Source organism: Mirounga leonina, unplaced genomic scaffold (genome assembly GCF_011800145.1).
Source record: "Mirounga leonina isolate KUSES-001 unplaced genomic scaffold, KU_Mleo_1.0 Mir_199, whole genome shotgun sequence".
Classification (NCBI taxonomy): domain Eukaryota; kingdom Metazoa; phylum Chordata; class Mammalia; order Carnivora; family Phocidae; genus Mirounga; species Mirounga leonina.
In genome coordinates, this window is record NW_023270498.1 from 800,790 (window position 1) to 818,115 (window position 17,326).

At 52.5% G+C, this 17,326-nt stretch overlaps 1 long non-coding RNA gene across 1 annotated transcript; it reads right to left on the bottom strand.

Moving 5' to 3' along the window:
• Nucleotides 1–13,628: 13,628 nt before the first annotated feature.
• LOC118024581 lies at nucleotides 13,629–16,757 on the bottom strand. The gene is made up of 3 exons (XR_004683138.1): nucleotides 16,104–16,757; nucleotides 15,738–15,875; nucleotides 13,629–13,940 (listed from the first exon to the last, which is right to left on the bottom strand). It is a non-coding gene; the product is annotated as an uncharacterized LOC118024581 (long non-coding RNA).
• Nucleotides 16,758–17,326: the final 569 nt, after the last annotated feature.

Here is a 17,326-nt window from a genome sequence, read left to right on the forward strand (position 1 = left end):
GCTCTGACTCCACCTCCCAACCCGACCCCACCCCCTGCCCTGACCCCGCCTCTATCCCGACCCACCCCGTCCCGACTCCACCCCCTGCCCTGACTCCACCTCCTGCCCTGACCCCACGCCTGGCCTGGCTCTGACTCCACCTCCCACCTCGACCCCGCCCCCTCCCCTGACCACACCCCCTGTCCTGACCCCACCTTCCAACCCGGCCTACCCTCTGTACTGGCCACACCCCCTGCCCTGACCCCACCTCCTGCGCTGGCCCTGACTCCACCCCCGGGTTGGCTCCACCCCCTCTGGCGCCGCCCTGGGCCTCCCCCGCCTGGCCGGCCCACTCACACCTGGGCTGGGGATGCATAGCGTGTGCGCGCCGTGTTTGTAGGCTCTTGCTGCGTTGTGTGAGCCCTCCTGGCGGGGAGCCCATGCACGGCCTGAGGACGGAAAACCCCGACAGACTGAGAGTCAGGCCGGGGTCCCCTGGCGGCCAGGCACCGCCGGAGACCTCCCGTCTGTGCCCCCAGCGCAGGCCTCCTTCCCAGGCCCCAGTGAGTCAGGCCCCTCTGGGCTGGGGTCCCGTGAGCTGCGTGCTGGCTGAGCTCTGTACTGTGTGTGCTTTCTCTGAGTAAAGAGTCATCCGCTTCTGGCTTTCCTGTTTTATTTCAGGGTATACGGAGAGAGGCCTGTCTCTTGGGGCTGACAAGTCCTCACGCCCGTTTTCCAGATAGGGAGTGACTGAGGGACGCCCCAGAACCCCAAAATGTCAGAGTTGCGAGGACTTCAAGCCAGGCGGATGTGGGCGGGTGGAGGGCCGCCAGGCAGGTGCTGGGGGCCTGTTCTGTGCGCGTTTCAGGACCGCCTGCTGGGTTTTCCCCGGAGGGGGCTGGTGCTGGTCCTGGAGGCATCCGATGGAGCATCGGATGGAGGCCTCTTGCTGGCTGCTGGCCCTGCTCCAGTTCCAGGGCCGTCTTTGGATGTGGGCTGTTTCCAGCACGCCCTTGCTGGAGCCAGCGGTGGGGCTGGGCTCTGGGGGAGGCCAGAGAGAGCAAGCAGGCAGGTCCCGTGCCCTTCAGAGGCCCTGTTCCGCTCGCCACCCCAGCTCTCCATGACTTTCCCCTGCAAGGGGTCTGAGCAGAATGGAACCAGCAACTGCAGGTTCTCTGGAACCCTGTCCCAGGATGCGGTGGTCACTCCCAAGGATCTCCACCGATCGTCACCTGGCCAGCCAGAGCCTACCTGCTCCCCCGCCACTTCGGGGCTGAGTCTCCATGGCTGGGGCCCTCCCGTGGGGAGCCGTCATCCGTCTGCCATCGCTCTGAAAATCATCTCTGGCTGGAGGTGGGGTATGAGTGTCCTCTGCTCAGCTTTGTGGGGGTGACAGGTCACAGCGCAGCTGGGGGATCCTCACTGTCCCATGTTCACGGAGGGTGACCGCAGGAGAGAACATGGCATGCCTGCTGTGGGTTGACAGGACCGAGGCGCAGGGACGAGGTGGTCCTGGGCGGAGCCAACCCGGGCAGCCCAGGATGTTCCTCGGGGTCTCCCAGGCCTGTTGCATTTGTAAACTTATATCCATGTGAAGCTTCGTGCAGTCGGGGACTGTGCTGGCCTGGGCTCTGCGTCCATTCCCACACTCAGCCTGGCTCAGCCATCTGCCCCTTGACCCTTCCCTCCCCGGGGCTGCCTCGGGTCACTCATCCCTACATGGTGAACGGATGTAACCGCAGGTGAAGGTAGACCAGGGCCGCAGAAGCTGTTTCCTTTGGCTCCCGCTTCTATGCTCCATATGTTTTGTTTCTAAGCATTTTGGTTGTTTAGAAGGATATTGTTTTAGTCCGTTTGGGCGGCTACAGCAACATACCACAGACTGGGTGGCTTGTAAACAACAGAAATTGACTTCTCACAGTTCCAAGGGCTGGAAAGTCCAAGATCCTGGCTGGCAGATTTGTGAGGTGTCTGCTGAGGGCCCACTTCTGGCTCCCAGATGTCCTTGCTCTGTCCCTTCTCCGGAGGAAGGGGTAGGGAGCTCTTTTATGAGGGTGCTGATCCCATTCATGAGGGCTCCACCCATGAATGCCGTCCCATCAGGCAGTAGGAATTCCACACGCGAGTTTGGGGAGGACACGAACATTCTGACCTCAGCAGATGTGAAAGGGACCCTGTCCCTCAGTGGCGCCAATTCATGCTGGGGGACAGTCAGGGAGAGATAAAACAATGACATCATTGCTTTTGCAGGTGCTCTCGGTGGCTGTGCTCCCAATACACAGCATTCATGGGTGTCTCTTCGTCTCATGGATTTGCTCTCCTGTAGGAACACGGTATTAATCACACCTTTGGAGGACTGAGCTCTCAATCAGGGGATCAACACCAAATAGATATTAGTGATGATCAAGAAGGTATTTGGGAAGCACACATGCTTTCTTGGTTATCCAGCCCTAATTAACTAGGTGGTGGGCGCTGTGAGGGCTGGGGTCCATGCAGACACCCTTTGCCCTCGGAGGGCTCCCTGTCTGTGAGTCTGGGAGATGCGAGGTGGCTGCAGAGAGCTCTGTATCGGGCGTGTGTGGCCAGCCCGGCAGTGAGTGGGGGGAGGGCACATGGGGGGCATCTGGGGCAGGTGGGTTGGGGTCAGCCCCCTGGGGTCCAGGAGCCTCATCCACCCACAAAGGCTTTCAGAAATCAGGAGATCAAGTAAACACACATATCAAAAGTGGGGATGTATAACAACGAACCAGCCTGATATAATATATATCTACTGTTGACCATCTATCGATCATCTACCTGTCTGTCCTTCCCAAATGGAAATATTCATTCTTTTCAAACACCCATGGGGAACTGATAAAAGTTGATATGAGGGGTGCCTGGGTGGCTCAGTTGGCTAAGCAGCTGCCCTCGGCTCAGGTCATGATCCCAGGGTCCTGGATCGAGCCCCGCATCGGGCTCCCTGCTCCGCGGGGAAGCCTGCTTCTCCCTCTCCCTCTGCCTGCTGCTCTGCCTACTTGTGCTCTCTCTCTGTCAAATAAATAAATAAAATCTTTAAAAAAAAAGTTGAAATGATTCTGGCCACATTCCTGGGTTGAAAGGACTTGAGAGGCAAAAGAAAGAATCTTCACTTGGAAATTGCAAAAAAACCTTTCTGTATAATTTTGGATTCAAGAGGCAAGAAAAATGGAAATCACAATCGCTTTAAAGTCAATAAGGATAAAAGCACTGTCGGCACACCAGCATATGCGAGATGCATTTATGCTCGGCAGTGGGGGGCTGTGCAAGGCGTCTGGCACCCAGCGTGACCGACCGCAGCAGGGACGGGCATCCCTCCCGCCGCCGGCCGACTGCCCAGCCTGGGGGGCTAGTGCTGGGGGTGTTGATGGGCCCCAAATCCCTGCACGGCCACAGCGGTGTATAGCCTTAGATGCACTTTCCAGAAAATATGAAAGATTGAAACAAAATCTACTAAGCGTTCAACTCAATACGCTAGTAACAAACAGCAAAGAAAACACGTATAGAAGGAAGAAATAGATAATGATGGGAATAGAGCTGATGAAATAGAAAAGTTAGAGAAGATTTGATCAATAAAATGGCACATTTGTTCTGAAGACAACAGGTGAGGTAGGAACCCCAAATAGAATAATCACCCCAGAAGAAGCTACTCAGATATTAATTTACAAGTTAGGACAACGGGCCCTGCGTGCGTGTTTCCATCATCTGTTCCTATGTGATGTATAAACTGTCCCAGATCATAGACAAAGACAGGAAGTTCCCTAAGTAATGGTACACGGCCCAGGTCACCTTGACCCGCTAGGACGTGTCCTGCCGAAGGTAACAAACAGCCTGAGCATGACCAACAAGTGGCTTAAACAAGGTTGTGGTCGTATTGTATATATTTTTTATTTTCTGCGTATTATGATCTTTCGACATTTTAAAAAAGATTTTATTTCTTTAGTAGCGAGAGAGAGAGAGAGAGAGAGAGGGCGAGCACACAGAGGGAGAGGGAGAAGCAGACTCCCCGCTGAGCAGGGAGCCCGATGCGGGACTCGATCCCAGGACGCGAGGATCATGACTTGAGCTGAAGGCAGATGCTTAACTGGCTGAACCACCCAGGCGCCAGATGTTTCAACATTTTAAAAAACTCTTTCTGGCTGGGGAGAGACTGACCCTTCTGGATTAGCTGGTTCTTGGAGATGGAAGGGCCCAGTGGAAGCATGCTTTTGATATGCAAACTGGCCAATCCAGAGCCAGACTCTCTACTTGGACCAAGGAGGTAGGACCTCTGCCTTCATCTTCCCAGGCAAGGTACCAGGCAGTGAAGGGACACCCCTGTGGTTTAGAACCTGCTAGAATTATTCAAAGTAGCCAATTTTAAGCTGTTCACCCTGTCCTGCCCTGCCTTTCCCGTGGAAACCCCAGTAGAGACTCTGGCTGGGGCTCTCCCTTCTTCCTGCTTCTGCCATGTGACCACGCTGTGCCTCCCTGTGTGGCTTGTTGTGCCCCCTGTCTTTGGGCCCTAAAGGTACAATAGCCTTTGTTTTCTGAGCCTCTCCTGTGTGTCCTCCTCGGGGCACCCGACTGACCGGCCCATGGCTGGGGCTGCGATCCAGGGATGTCGTGAAGGCACTGGCCTCGGTCCCTCCTTCCTGGAGCTTGCCAGCTGCCACAGCTCAAAGCAGCCCTCTTGCATCCGGGAGTGAAGCAGGGGGTAAGTGAAAGGCAAAGGCATTTTCTTCTTGAGATTCTACCTTTTATCCAGGAAATCGAGCTCTTCTAGGGCTTCTCCCTGTGACTCTTGGCCAGGCTTGCCTCACAGGACCCCCTCTAGCTGCAGGAGAGCCTGGGAATAAAGCCTATCACTTCTCAGCTTGCAGAGGAGAAGCACGGGACAGAGGGGAGGGAACGAGCAGCCCACCCTGTGCCACCTAAGCAGAGCAGGAGGGGGGCTCAGGGTGAGCACAGACAGGCGGCCCCCAGGTACCTGCTGCTTGTCTGTCCTAGCTGCGAAACATCAGACGCATCCCTTCAACATCAGGAAGGAAACAGAGATGCTCACATTCGAGGCTGGTACTCAGTCTTATGGAGGGGACCCTCGTCGGTGTAGTAAGACTATGAAATAAAAGGGACATTGATTGAAAAGGAAAGGTCAAAATTGTCATTTCTTGCAGATATATGATAGTCTATCTAGAAAATCCATGAAAATCAATAAAAGTAATCAAAACCAGTGAGATTTCATGGTGGCATGAAACAGAATCTGCATACAAAATCAATAATCTACTTATAAAACAGCAATTTCAAAAATAAATGAATGTAAGGAACCCTACACACAACAGCCACAAACTATAAAATATCCAGGAATAAACCAAATAGCACAACTACTAAGATCTAGTATATATACATATATAAAGAGCATCTACAAATCAATTGAAAAAAGACAACCTGATTTTTAATTGGCAATTGATAGTAAAGGAACTACAAACAGGTATATAAACAGCCCATAAAGATATGAGAGGGAGCTAAGTCTCAGAGAAATTGAATTGAAACAATGAGATATTAATATTTATTGTGAAAATGACAAAGATGGGTAACATCAAATGTTGGTAGGCTGTGTTGATAGGGTCCTGGTTTGACAATAAACAAATGTATCATTTTTGGTGGGCGACTTGGTGGTCTCCGTGGAAAGAGGGGGCATTCCTTCCCCCTGAGCGGCAGTCCTGGACAAATACTTGTATACTCAAACATAAGAGACATGGGGAGGATGTCCTGTAGCTTTTTTCGGCAGCGACAGATTGGGAACAATCGGCTCTGCTGCATCCTTCAACTAGGAATGACGGGACAGTGGACTGGGTACATGCTGTGGAATTTGGACTGGTTAGGACAGACGCTGAGTGAGCCCACCAGGCTGATGTCTTTCGCTGAGGACAGCAACAGACCCTGCACGGATCCACAAAGTAGTGCCCCGAGGGCTCTGAGGAGTGAATTTGGGCCAACAGAGGAAGTCTGTGGTTCCTTCTTTCTCCTCTGCCTCTGGCTGTGGATGGAAGCTGAGCTGATCCTAGGGACTCTGCCAGATGGATTGTTGCCCTCCAGGAGAGACTCCTCCTTTGGAGACAGAGCATCAGTTGTAGGGGCCCCCCCACACGGGAGGGGGGGCATCCCTAGTCTTTCTTTCTCTTCTTTTGCTTCCAGCCCTGCCCTGGGCCCAGCCTCATTCGCAGAGCTGAGCTGCTGGGCAGGTCTCAACCCTGAAGAAGGCAGATCTGCATTAGTCACCCATTGCTGGGTAGCAGCTGAGCAGAGTGAAGCAAATGCCGGTTATCTTGTAGGGTTTCTGAGTCAGGGACCTGGGAGTGGCTCAGCTGGGTGGTCCTGCATCATCTGAAGCCTCAACTGGGGAGCCGTTCATGGGACACTCATCAGGAGACTCTGGCTCCTCACCACAAGCACCTCTTCAGAGCAGCCGACTTCCTCTGGAGCTAGTGATGCAAGAGCAAGAGAGCATGAGAGCACACCCAGCATGCAAACTGCGGTGACTTTTTTTTAAAAAAGATTTTATTTATTTATCCGAATGAGAGAGAGCATGCTCAGGAGCAGGGGGAGGGGCGGAGGGCAGAGGGAGAAGCAGATTCGCCTCCGAGCAGGGAGCCCTATGTGGGGCTCGACCCCAGGACCCCAGGATCATGACCTGAGCCGAAGACAGACGCTTAACTGACTGAGCCACTCAGGCGCCCCAAACTGTGGAGTCTTTAGTAATGGATCCTGGCATGTTCTGCTGGTTATACAGGTCAATCTGGGTACAAGGCAAGGTAGGGGATGACACGGTGGGTGTGAATGTGGGTTGTAGGGTAATTAGGAGCCATCCTGGAAGCTGGCTTCCATGCTGTGTCTCTGACCAGAGGAAGAGGGGAAGGGGCCCTTTTTGCTGAGAAGGGTGAGGATCACTGGTATCTTTTCCTTATTTCTCTTGCCACTTTGCTCTCAAGCCGTTTTAGGCATGTGGATCTGTAAAACAGCATGATTTCCATGACAGTGCTGGGAAAACCGAGCATCCACAGGCAAAAGAATGAAGTTGGCCCCTACCTCACACCATATACACAAATTAGTTCAAAGTGGATCAAAGTCCTAAAGGTAAGAGCTAAAGGTGGAGCTCTTAGAAGAAAAGATGCAGAAAAAGCTTCATGACGTGTGGTGTGAGATGACTCCTTGCATAAGACACCAGAAGTACAGGCAGCAAAAGGAAAAAATCAGAGACAAACTGGACCGCATCAACATTTGAAACTTGTACGCATCCAAGGACACAATCACCAGACTGAATCCACCCATGGGGTGGGAGACTCTGAGAGGGCTCAAGCCAAATGGGGCTGGACGGGTGCTGAAAACAGAGATGAGTCCTCAAGGAGGGGAGCTTCATAGGATGGGTGCTGATCTGGTCTTGAGGCCTGGTGAGGAGTTTGTCAGGCAGAGACATGAGAAGTGGGCTGGGGAGGGCACAGCCGGCCCCGTGTTCGGGGAAGATTAGTGACTGGCTGACGGGGACTTTTTGGATGGATTTCTAGGCTGCTTGGCAGAAGCCCCCAAGCCCACCAGCATGCTTCCTGGCAAAGCTCCACTCTGTCATCAGTCAGATAGGGACACAGGCACCAAAGCACCCAAGTCTAGCTATGGGCATCAGGGAGCACATGAGACAGTGGACCCATGGGCCAGGGCCCAGGAGACCCCTGCAAGCAGAGGGATCCCCCTGGGCATCCTTGTCTAGATGTGCCTGACTAGAGCCTTGGGATCTGTGGCTCTAGGAAGGTGCTTGCTTTCAGAGGAGGTGGAGGCCATCAGTGAACAGTGCTGAGTATGTGTATGTGGGGGGGGGGCATGGGGGCAGGAAGGGGGCTCCACCCCAGTTTGTACTTGGTTCCACACTGCTCTCAGCATGGGATCCTGGCCTCCAGTCTCAGCTGAATATGATGGGGCCCAGAGGAGGATGAGATCTGGTGGGGACATGAGTGTTGAGGCCATGGAGGCCAAAACGAGCCAAATATTCCTCCTTTATGGTGAGAAGTCCACGCATACTGAAAAAACATGGTATTTAGAGAGATGGAGGAGATCCAACTATAGAAAGGACATCCTGCCATGTGCAAGAATGTGGCTGGAGCTTGAGGGCATCGTGCTCAGTGAAATAAGTCAGACAGACAAACACATATACCATATGATCTCACTTATCTGTGGAATCTAAGAGAACCTGAATTCAGAGAGAGAGTAGATTGGTGGTCCCCAGGGGCTTCGGGGGAGGGAAGTGGGGAGATGTTGGTCAAAGGGAAGGAGTTTCCAGTTATGAGATGAATAAGTTCTGGGGCTCTAATGTACAGCACGGTGAGCATAGTTAATAATTCTGTATTAAATATTTGAAAGTTGCTAAGAGAGTAGATTTAAAATTTTACACCATAAAAAATTGTAACTATGTGAGGTGATGGGTCACTTCACAAGGTATAGTATACATACATCATAAAGTGGACATAGAAAGTATACTTGATACATATATACATACATAAAGTATGCCACATATCAAAATTGTTACATTGTATACCTTTAACTTGCACATTGTTACATGTCAATTGTATCAGTAAAGCTGGGAAAATACCAGAATAATTGGTTGCAAGAAGTCAAAGGAAGAGGGAGGAGATGGGGGAGGGCAGAGCTGGTGATTTAATGCATGGACCTCTTTAAACTGTTTCAGTGGGGTATGAACACCTCTGACCCAACAGAACAGGGGAAAGGCTATGTGTGCGTGCTGCAGATTCTGTGATGGTGAGTGCATGAGGCTTGTGGGGTGCATGGCCTGAGATCCCCGCCCTGGATGGCCGGCCGGAAGATGACAGTCAGGATTATCCTGGGGGCCATGGGCTTGTTTCACCTGTTGAATAGGGACCTGCCCGGGGCTGCGTCATTGGTGAAGCCCTGAGGACACCAGGCCAGGCCTGCACAGCTATTGTGGACGAAAGGCTGGGCACCTGCCCTCTCTGCCTTCTACCTGGGCACACCCCGTTCCAGAATGCCTGGGCCAGGACTACAGGGATGGGCTTTGTTTTGGTGTCAAAGCTATAAAAAGATTTCTGGGAAAAAACCAGAACATTTATTGGCAAGTTCCCATCATTCGGGGAAGACCTGACTGCGAAGGTAGCAAATGACATGGCTTTAAAATGACACATTTATAAAATGTCTCCAATACAAGACCCTACTGTCCAGAAGAGCTGGGCCTTCTGGGAGGGCCCGTGGCCAATGCAGCCAAATGCCGTTCTTCTCTGCCCTTTGTCACATCCAGATGTCTTGTGTGGGTTGACCAGCTGGCCTGGACAGGTGTCCCCAGTGACAGTGAGCAGGAAGCCAGGTGGACCCGTGAGCGTTAGGCATCCCTCCCCCAGTGCGGGGGTTGGGGAGGTTTACAAAGCTGCTCAGGGTCTGAGTTCCTGAGTCATCTCTGTGGCTCCTAGGGACCACCCCCCTCCCTGCACCGCAGCCCCGGCCCACCTGCAGGTGCCAGCTGGAGAGCTCCATGTTGGGGGGCAGGAGCCTTTCTCAGGTACTGAGGCTTGTCAGCATCCCGGGTACCATCTTGGAGCAGGAGTCTGAGCTGCATCTTTGTGGACTGGGGTGGGAAGCCTGAGGTCAGAGAGGTCAGTGGGCTCTCTGCTGGGGATGGCAGGAAGGCTCAGGGCCCCGGGGAGGGAGGCACAGGGAGCATGGAGCACCTCCAGGGGGCCCCAGAATGCACACAGCAACGCAGCTCTCCTGTGAGCCCTGTCTGCACCAGAGCATCCGAAAAAGGCCCTTAGGGCTTATTATGTGATGTGAAGTGACAGAGCACATAAATGCGTGTTCCAAACACAAAGCTACCTACACCAGGTCAAGAAATTAGGTTTCCAGTTCCTTGGAACCTGTGTGCTTCTCCCCATGGCTTCCCATCGCTCCCCCAGAATCAAGCACAGAGAGGGAAGACCACAGGAGGATCTGGGGACAGGATGACCGTCTTCTCACCCAGGGGAGGGGTCCTGGAAGGAACCAGCCCTGCCATGCCTGGATCTCGGGCTTTAGCCTCCGGGACCGTGAGGAAGAAATTCATGTTGCTCGAGCCGCCTGGTTTGTGGTGTTTTGTTTTGGGAGCCCCTCTGCAGACTCTGGCTTAGGGCGGAGCAGACCCCACCTCACCCTTAACTTGCAGGGTTCCTTGGGACAAGCTGCCACCTCTCTGGTTGTCCTTCAGCGACACGATGGGACAGATGTGCCCTAGGGAAGAACCACAGCAATTCTGTACAAGAGCAGCGGGGTCTGGTCAGTGGTTCTGAGACCCTGTCACCGGCTGGCCCCTCCCTCTCCATGGCCCGTAACTTCATGGGACATGGAAGGAACCACATGTGTGACAGGTGAAGATTAATGCAGAAGCTTCAGGAAGGAAAAGTGCTCAATAACATTTTTTTGAAAGGGTAAATAACTAACACAGCGGGTATAATTGCAGACCAATGGGGCAGAGACACCTTCTTCCTGAGAGCCGAGCTCCTGGGACAGAATAAGAGCCCGGGTCCTTGTCACTCAGGGGCAGAACAGACTCAGGATGGGGCTCAGGCACGAAGGTGGAAGGACCTAGGAGATTCTGGGCTCCCAGCTCCTCCTTTTCCTCTTCTCCTTGCCTGTTTTCTGATAGTGAGTTTTTCAATTCACAGGACGTGATTGGGGGACACCAGGATGGGGGGCTAGGGGGATGGCTTTCTGTCCCCAAGAGAGGGCTCCCGGGAGAAAATGGGGTGAGCCAGGGGACAGGAGCAGTCAGGAAGGGAGGGAGAGGGATGTAGGGAGGGTGCAGAGGAGGGCAGGGATCTTGGCAGCTCCTTTAGCCGGAAATTAAAAGGTTTCCAACGACAAAGCTGCCAGAGGAGAAACGTGGGACCTGGGCTTCCTGGAACAATAATAGCATATCCTTCCCGCTTGTTTCCTGCATTCCGGGAATGGTGCCCAAGTGCCCGGCATCCTGTGGTCCACCCGTGACCCTCGGGGTAGATTCTGTTTTTATTGCTATTTTACAGATAAGGAAACTCAGAGCCCAGTGTGGTTAGGTAGCGTTCCTGAGGCCACACAGCCCGTTAGTGGTGGAGACGAGCTTCAACCCTGGTTTCTGTGATTCCAAATGCTTAGACAACCCCTGGATTGACTTGGGCACAAGAGAGGCATCAATGTCTCTTCGTGGAGAAAGGCTCCCCCTCCCCTCGGCGGGGTCTCAGGCACCGGGACCTCTGCCTCCCCAGGTGGCTGGATGCGGGCGAGGGCGGTACAGAGCTTGGCCGTCTCTAACCGCGGGGTGACCTGCGCTTGCCGAGGCTCCTGGGAGCGTAGGCTTGTCTGCTCACTCTAACCTGGTTCTAGACAGTTAACCGGGAGTCTCAGGGGGACAGTGGTCTCTGGCCTGCCCCCCAACCCTGGGCAGTCACCTCCCCCACTCTGTGACTCATGCTATCTTAGTTATGACAGCTCTCCTGTCCTCATCCTACCGGCGCACTGGGTAGGCTCCTGGGCACCAATCTGTCTGTGGGAGTCTCTGTGTAAAGGGGGGACCAGTGCCCTCGCAGAGGGGGCACCACCCCGCCCCAAGCTTGGCCAGCTGCGAGGGACGGCACCCCCGTTCACCAGCAACCATGCACCAACTCTGGCTCTAAATTTGTCCACTTGTGGCCCAGAGATAATCTTTATGGAGGAGGTCTGTGCCTTGGTACCCTGAAACCCACGGTGTCTCAGCCACCGGTGAACCTGCACCCCAATACCCATGTGAGCTCAGCCGCCGGCGAGCCTGCAGGTGACCAGCATCCTCTGGGCTGATTGGGGCTTGATGGGAAGACGTTAGCTTCTTTTTAGGACCCCCTGAGAAAGGGCTCTTGTTTGCCGTCATGTCGGCCTGGGGCATGCGTAACGTGGAGACTCGCAAAGACCTTCCATCGGACGTGTGTACATAGAGGCTGAAGAGCCAATTTCCAGACCCTTAACCTCCGCACAAACTCTTTCCTGAAGCTGATCTGCCTGTGAAGATTGGCTAAAGGGGTAAAGGGTTTCTGTATTTCTCTTTGACAGACACCATTCTCCCATTTCACTCTTAACCTCCATCCATCCCACACGTGGGTACGACCGGGGGTCTCTAGGACATGGGAAGGTCAACTCCTAATCTTGCGTCCAGTTGGGAAGGCGAGTGGTGCTAATGCCGGGGAAGCACGCTCTTTTGTGGGTCAGGGATTTTAAGGTTTTGCTTCCAACTCAGGAGAAAGAGGGACTAGCTGGGTTTAATCTAATTCTTTGCCTTTTTAACTTATTTTTCTTTATGCTGGAGGCCTTGAAGGTTGTCTTCCTCTTTGATAACTCAGAATTTTACTAATGTATGCCTGGAAAGTGGTTGTTCTGGGTTACTTTTCTCATGCTCCCTGTGGGCCCTTTGCGAGGCACACACTCAAGTCTCGTGTTTCTAGAATGTTCTCTTGGATTCTGCTTTGGAATGTTGGTTCTGTGGCGCTCTTTTCCCCTGAGGAATGCTGTGTGTGTTCTTTGCCTCTCCTTTCCATCTTAGGCCTTGTTTCGCTCACTTTCTTTCTTTCTTTTTTTTTTTAAAGATTTTATTCATTTATCTGTCAGAGAGAGAGACAGAGAGCACAAGCAGGGGGAGCAGCAGGTAGAGGGAGAGGGAGAAGCGGGCTCCCCGCCGAGCAAGGAGCCCGATGCAGGACTCCATCCCAGGACCCCAGGGTCAGGACGCTAGCAGAAGGCAGCCGCCCAACCCAATGAGCCACCCAGGTGTCCCTCGCCGACTTTCTTTGGCCAAATGTCTTTGTATTAAATTTGCTGTGAGTCTCTTCTCCCTTGGGCCTCTCGCGCTCTTTTCTTCAGTTCCGGAATAATTCTGTCTCGTTCTTCCTTTTCTTTTCTGACTTCGATCAACACTTTCCCCTCTTCTCCCTGTTTTCATCCATTTCCGTCCTGGAGATGTGGATTTCTGATTCAAGGTGGGTTTAGGTGGGTTTTCACGTCCTCAGACGCTTGTTGGGCTGTAGTTGGTTCTGTTTGGGGTGTAGACGCGTGGTTTCCTTCTTGCGTTCCGGAGGAGGAGTGGACTTCTCTCTGTTCCTTTCCTGATGCTCTGGAGCGTTGTCTGCGGGTTTCAACCCTCTTGTCTATTTTCTGCATGAGGTTTGCAGTGAGACCTCAGCCTTCCTGTCAGTCTGGGGTCTGTGGTCCTTCGGGGGAAGGTTTGCTTTGGGAGCAGGTGCTCTGGACCCTCTGTGGGCCACCTACGCCCACACCACTCCTTTCCTCACCCAAATCCCAGTGGACCTTCTTCCTTCCCATTAGGCTTTTGGGAGAACAGTTCCTCCCAATCCTGCTTTCCCTGATGCGCTGCTGGCCCTCGAGGATGGGCTTTCAGGGGTCCCCATGGCCACGCCTCCCGGGTCGCAGTCTGGCTGGGGGCTGTGGGCAGGGCCTGGAGCTGAGGCTTGCTGCCTTTCCTCTTCTTTCTGACAGACGTTTTTCAGTCCTTCTTATTTATTTTTTATTTTTAAATTTATTTTTATTTTAATTCCAGTATAGTTAATATTTTGCAGTCTTGGCCTGCTTTCTTCCCAAGTAACACCAAGGCTGTGGTTTTGCATAGAAATTTCATAGCTACTTCGGATTATTTGGAGAGGAGTGTTTGGGGCCCTGCGGTTGGAGATACTTAATTAACTAACATCCTTCTTTCTTTCTTGGACAAACCACTCAGGCTGACAAATCAGTAAAACTATAGAAGGTTTGAACAGCACCATCGGTCAATGTGACCTAACTGACAGACACTTGGAAGGGCATATGGCTTCCTCATGAAGACAGACCACCTACCTGAGTGTGAAAACGAGCCTCAGTAAAATTAAAAAATTCACAGTCATACATGGTGTATTTTCTTCCTGCAATGAAATTAAATTAGAAACCAGTCAGCTACCTAGAAAATCCCCAAGATATCTGGAAATTAAGCAAAACTCTTTTAAAGAATCCATGGGTCAGAGAAAAAAAAATTCCAGGGCAATTCTTAGGAAATCTAAACATATCAGTTTGTGAGATGTGCCAAAGCGGTGTTGAGTGGAAATGCATAGCCTTGAGTGCTTATGTCAGAAAAGCATGATTCTGGGCGCCTGGGTGGCTCAGTCGGTGAAGCATCTGCCTTCGGCTCAGGTTATGATCCCAGAGTCCTGGGATTGAGCCCCGCATCAGGCTCCCTGCTCGGCTGGAGGTCTGCTTCTCCCTCTGCCCCTCCCCCTGGCTCATGTTCTCTCTCTCTCACTCACTCTCTCTCTCAAATAAATGAATAAAATCTTAAAAAATAAAAGGAAAGAAAAGAAGCACAATTCTAAATTAATGATATGATTTCATCTGAAGAAGCTAGGGAAAAAAAAGGCAAATTAAACTCCAAATAAGTCGAAGGCAGGAAATTCTAAAGACAAGAATAGGAATCAGCAATGGAAGGCAGTTGACCAATAGAGGAATTGGAAAAACCGAAAGTTGACTCTCCAAAGAGATTAACATTGGCAAAATCCTAACAAGACTGAGAAAAAAGGAAAGAAGGAATCTAAAAATTATTGGTATCAAGGGGAGAGGGGCCATCATAACAGATCCTGCAGACATTGGAAGGATAATAAGGAAATAGTACAAGCAAACTGATGCCAATAAGTTTGACAAGTTAGGTCCAAGAACAAATTCCTTGAAAAAAATAGTTTATGAAAACAGGCGCAATCTGAATAGCCCATAGCTGTTCAAGAAATGGGATTCTTTTTTTTTTTTTAAGTTTATTTATTTATTTAGTCATCTCTACGCCCAACATGGGGCTCGAACTCACGAACCCGAGATCAAGAGCCATAGGCTCTTCCCACTGAGCCAGCCGGGTGCCCCGAAATGGAATTCTTAATAAAAAACCTTCCTAGAAAGAAAAACTCTAAAGCCAGATGGCTTCATTGATAAATCCTGTCAAATACTTAGAGAAATAACAGCAGTCTTAAATTAATAAAATACAGGTGTAAGGAATGCTTTCTAACTCCTTTTACGGAGGACTGATACATAGCAAGGGAATTATACGAAAGTTATAGACCAATATCCCTCATAAACATAGATGCAAAAGTTGTTAAGGAAATATCAGCAGAGCGAGTCCAGCGTATAGAGCAAGGGTAACACATCATAACCAGGTGGGTTTGACCCCAGGAAGGCAAGGTTGGTTTTACATTAAAAAATGAGGGGCACCTGGGTGGCTCAGTTGTTGGGCGTCTGCCTTTGGCTCAGGTCATGATCCCAGGGTCCTGGAATCCAGCCCCGCATCAGGCTTCCTGCTCAGTGGAAAGCCTGCTTCTCCCTCTCCCACTCCCCCTGCTTGTGTTCCCTCTCTCGCTGTCTCTCTCTCTCTGTCAAATAAATAAATAAAATCTTTAAAAAAATGAATGGCAATCACCACATTTGCAGAATAAAGCAGAGAATTCACATAGGGGTGGAAAACAAAATTCAACAGCGATTCGTGATAAGGAGTCTCAGCAAGCTAGGAATAGGGCAGAACCTCCTTGCGGTGGGAGCACAAAGAGCCGTTTCTCGGGGGTGGGGGGCGAGAGGTCCTGCAAACGTGCCCGCCCTGTGGGCCTGTCCCTGGGGACAGCTGCTCCTGGACACCGGCCAGGGGGCTGCGGCCCACCCTTCCCTGGACTTTGCCTCTCGCTTTCTCTCACCCTTGCAGAGCACAGCGTCTACTTCCCGGCTGAACCTTCCCCTCGGGATGGGCTTGCCGGCCTTCAGGTTGGGGAACCGCATTAACAGGCCCATGTCTTGTTGCCGAGAAACCTGCACGTCAGCGCTTGGTTCAGCACCTGTCAAGGGCAAAGCCAGGACACACTAGGTTATGAGCTCCTGGGAGGAAGAGAAAGCACAGATACTTTTTGTATTTCCGGGAACCAGTGGATGATGCAAAGCGGTTGCTCCATGCGTGTTTGTTGGCAGAGTGCTGGATCTCTTGCTCTCAGACAGGGCTCTCTCTCTGCTTCGGAGCTGGGAAGACTGCGGCCCAGGCAGACTGGGCCTTAGTTCCTGGTACCCACCGTTCAGGGCAGGACTCTCTCCAGAAATAGGCTGATCATCTCATTTAGAGTCTTCCAGGATGGCTATTTTCAACATCCGCATTTCTCGTATTTAGCTCAGAGCAGAATATTCATGGCTGTTGCCGGTTACAGGGTGGACGCCTGTGCTTCCGATGGGGGGCCCTCTGTCTTCAGGGAGGCTATGACCACGCCGTCAGGACAGAGCCCGTGCGTGGTGGGCTGCCCTCCATCCCCCAGCCCATCCTGCGGCTTCTCACTCCAAGCGGACCTCCTAGGTTGTCCAACATCAGCCCACCTGGGATCCATCGGGAAGGTGACCTGCTGCTTTTCCACAGCTGGGTGGGCATTTTGGTGAACGCTGGCTGGTTCAACCCTGCCCCAGAAGCCATAGATGGGGAGATGGAAACTGAGTCTGGGAAAGGCCAGGGCTTTGCCAACGTCACATCTCCAAGTCCATTGCCTTTAGGAAGTCCTGCCTGTGGGATGGGAAAAGCATGGTCTGAATTAGCTCTCAAGGGAAAGGCGTTTTATGACACTGCGCTTCTCAGGACATGGGCTCCCCGATGGCTCGGCGGATCCGGGAGGGTGGGCTCCAGGCTCCGCTGCATGAGCTGGAGGCTGTGCTTCCTCCCCTGTGGAAGATAAGACTGTCCCCGGCTCACGGGGTGTTGGAACCCCGCAGGTGCTGTGGGCGTAGGGTGTCATGGGGATGGGAGTAGCTCCAGCCGTGGTCGCCGAGTGGGCACCTGAGGCTCTTCCTCCTGGACCAGACTGGTGATGCATGTTTCTATGGGACAGGCTGTTTTGTTTGTTGCTTTGCTTTTCTATGAACAGAGGAAGGTTGGAGGTGGGTGACAGCAATGCGTAAGGGGTTCCCACAGGGCGGGGGCAGGGCTCCTGCCTAGAGCCTTGTCTGCCCCCAGCTCGCCTACCATGATATGTTGCCCAGTGAGCCCAGAAGGGCACGCCTTCCCTTCCCGCCCAGGGTCACACCCACATACCTGGGTCACCCCAGTTCCTCGCCTGGCTCGCTTTGGTGTCTCCTGGGTTGGGGTCATCGATGTGGCCTCTGCATGGCTGCAGGAGGGAAGGTGGCTTCGGGGGCCGCCTGTGCGCTCTCAGGAAATGTGTTCGTTCCGGGGAAAGTCCCTGTGTTCTCAGGCGCCCCGCCTCTCTTGAGCTCGGGAAGTCCCTGGGCTGCAGGATGGGTGCGCACGGAGTCA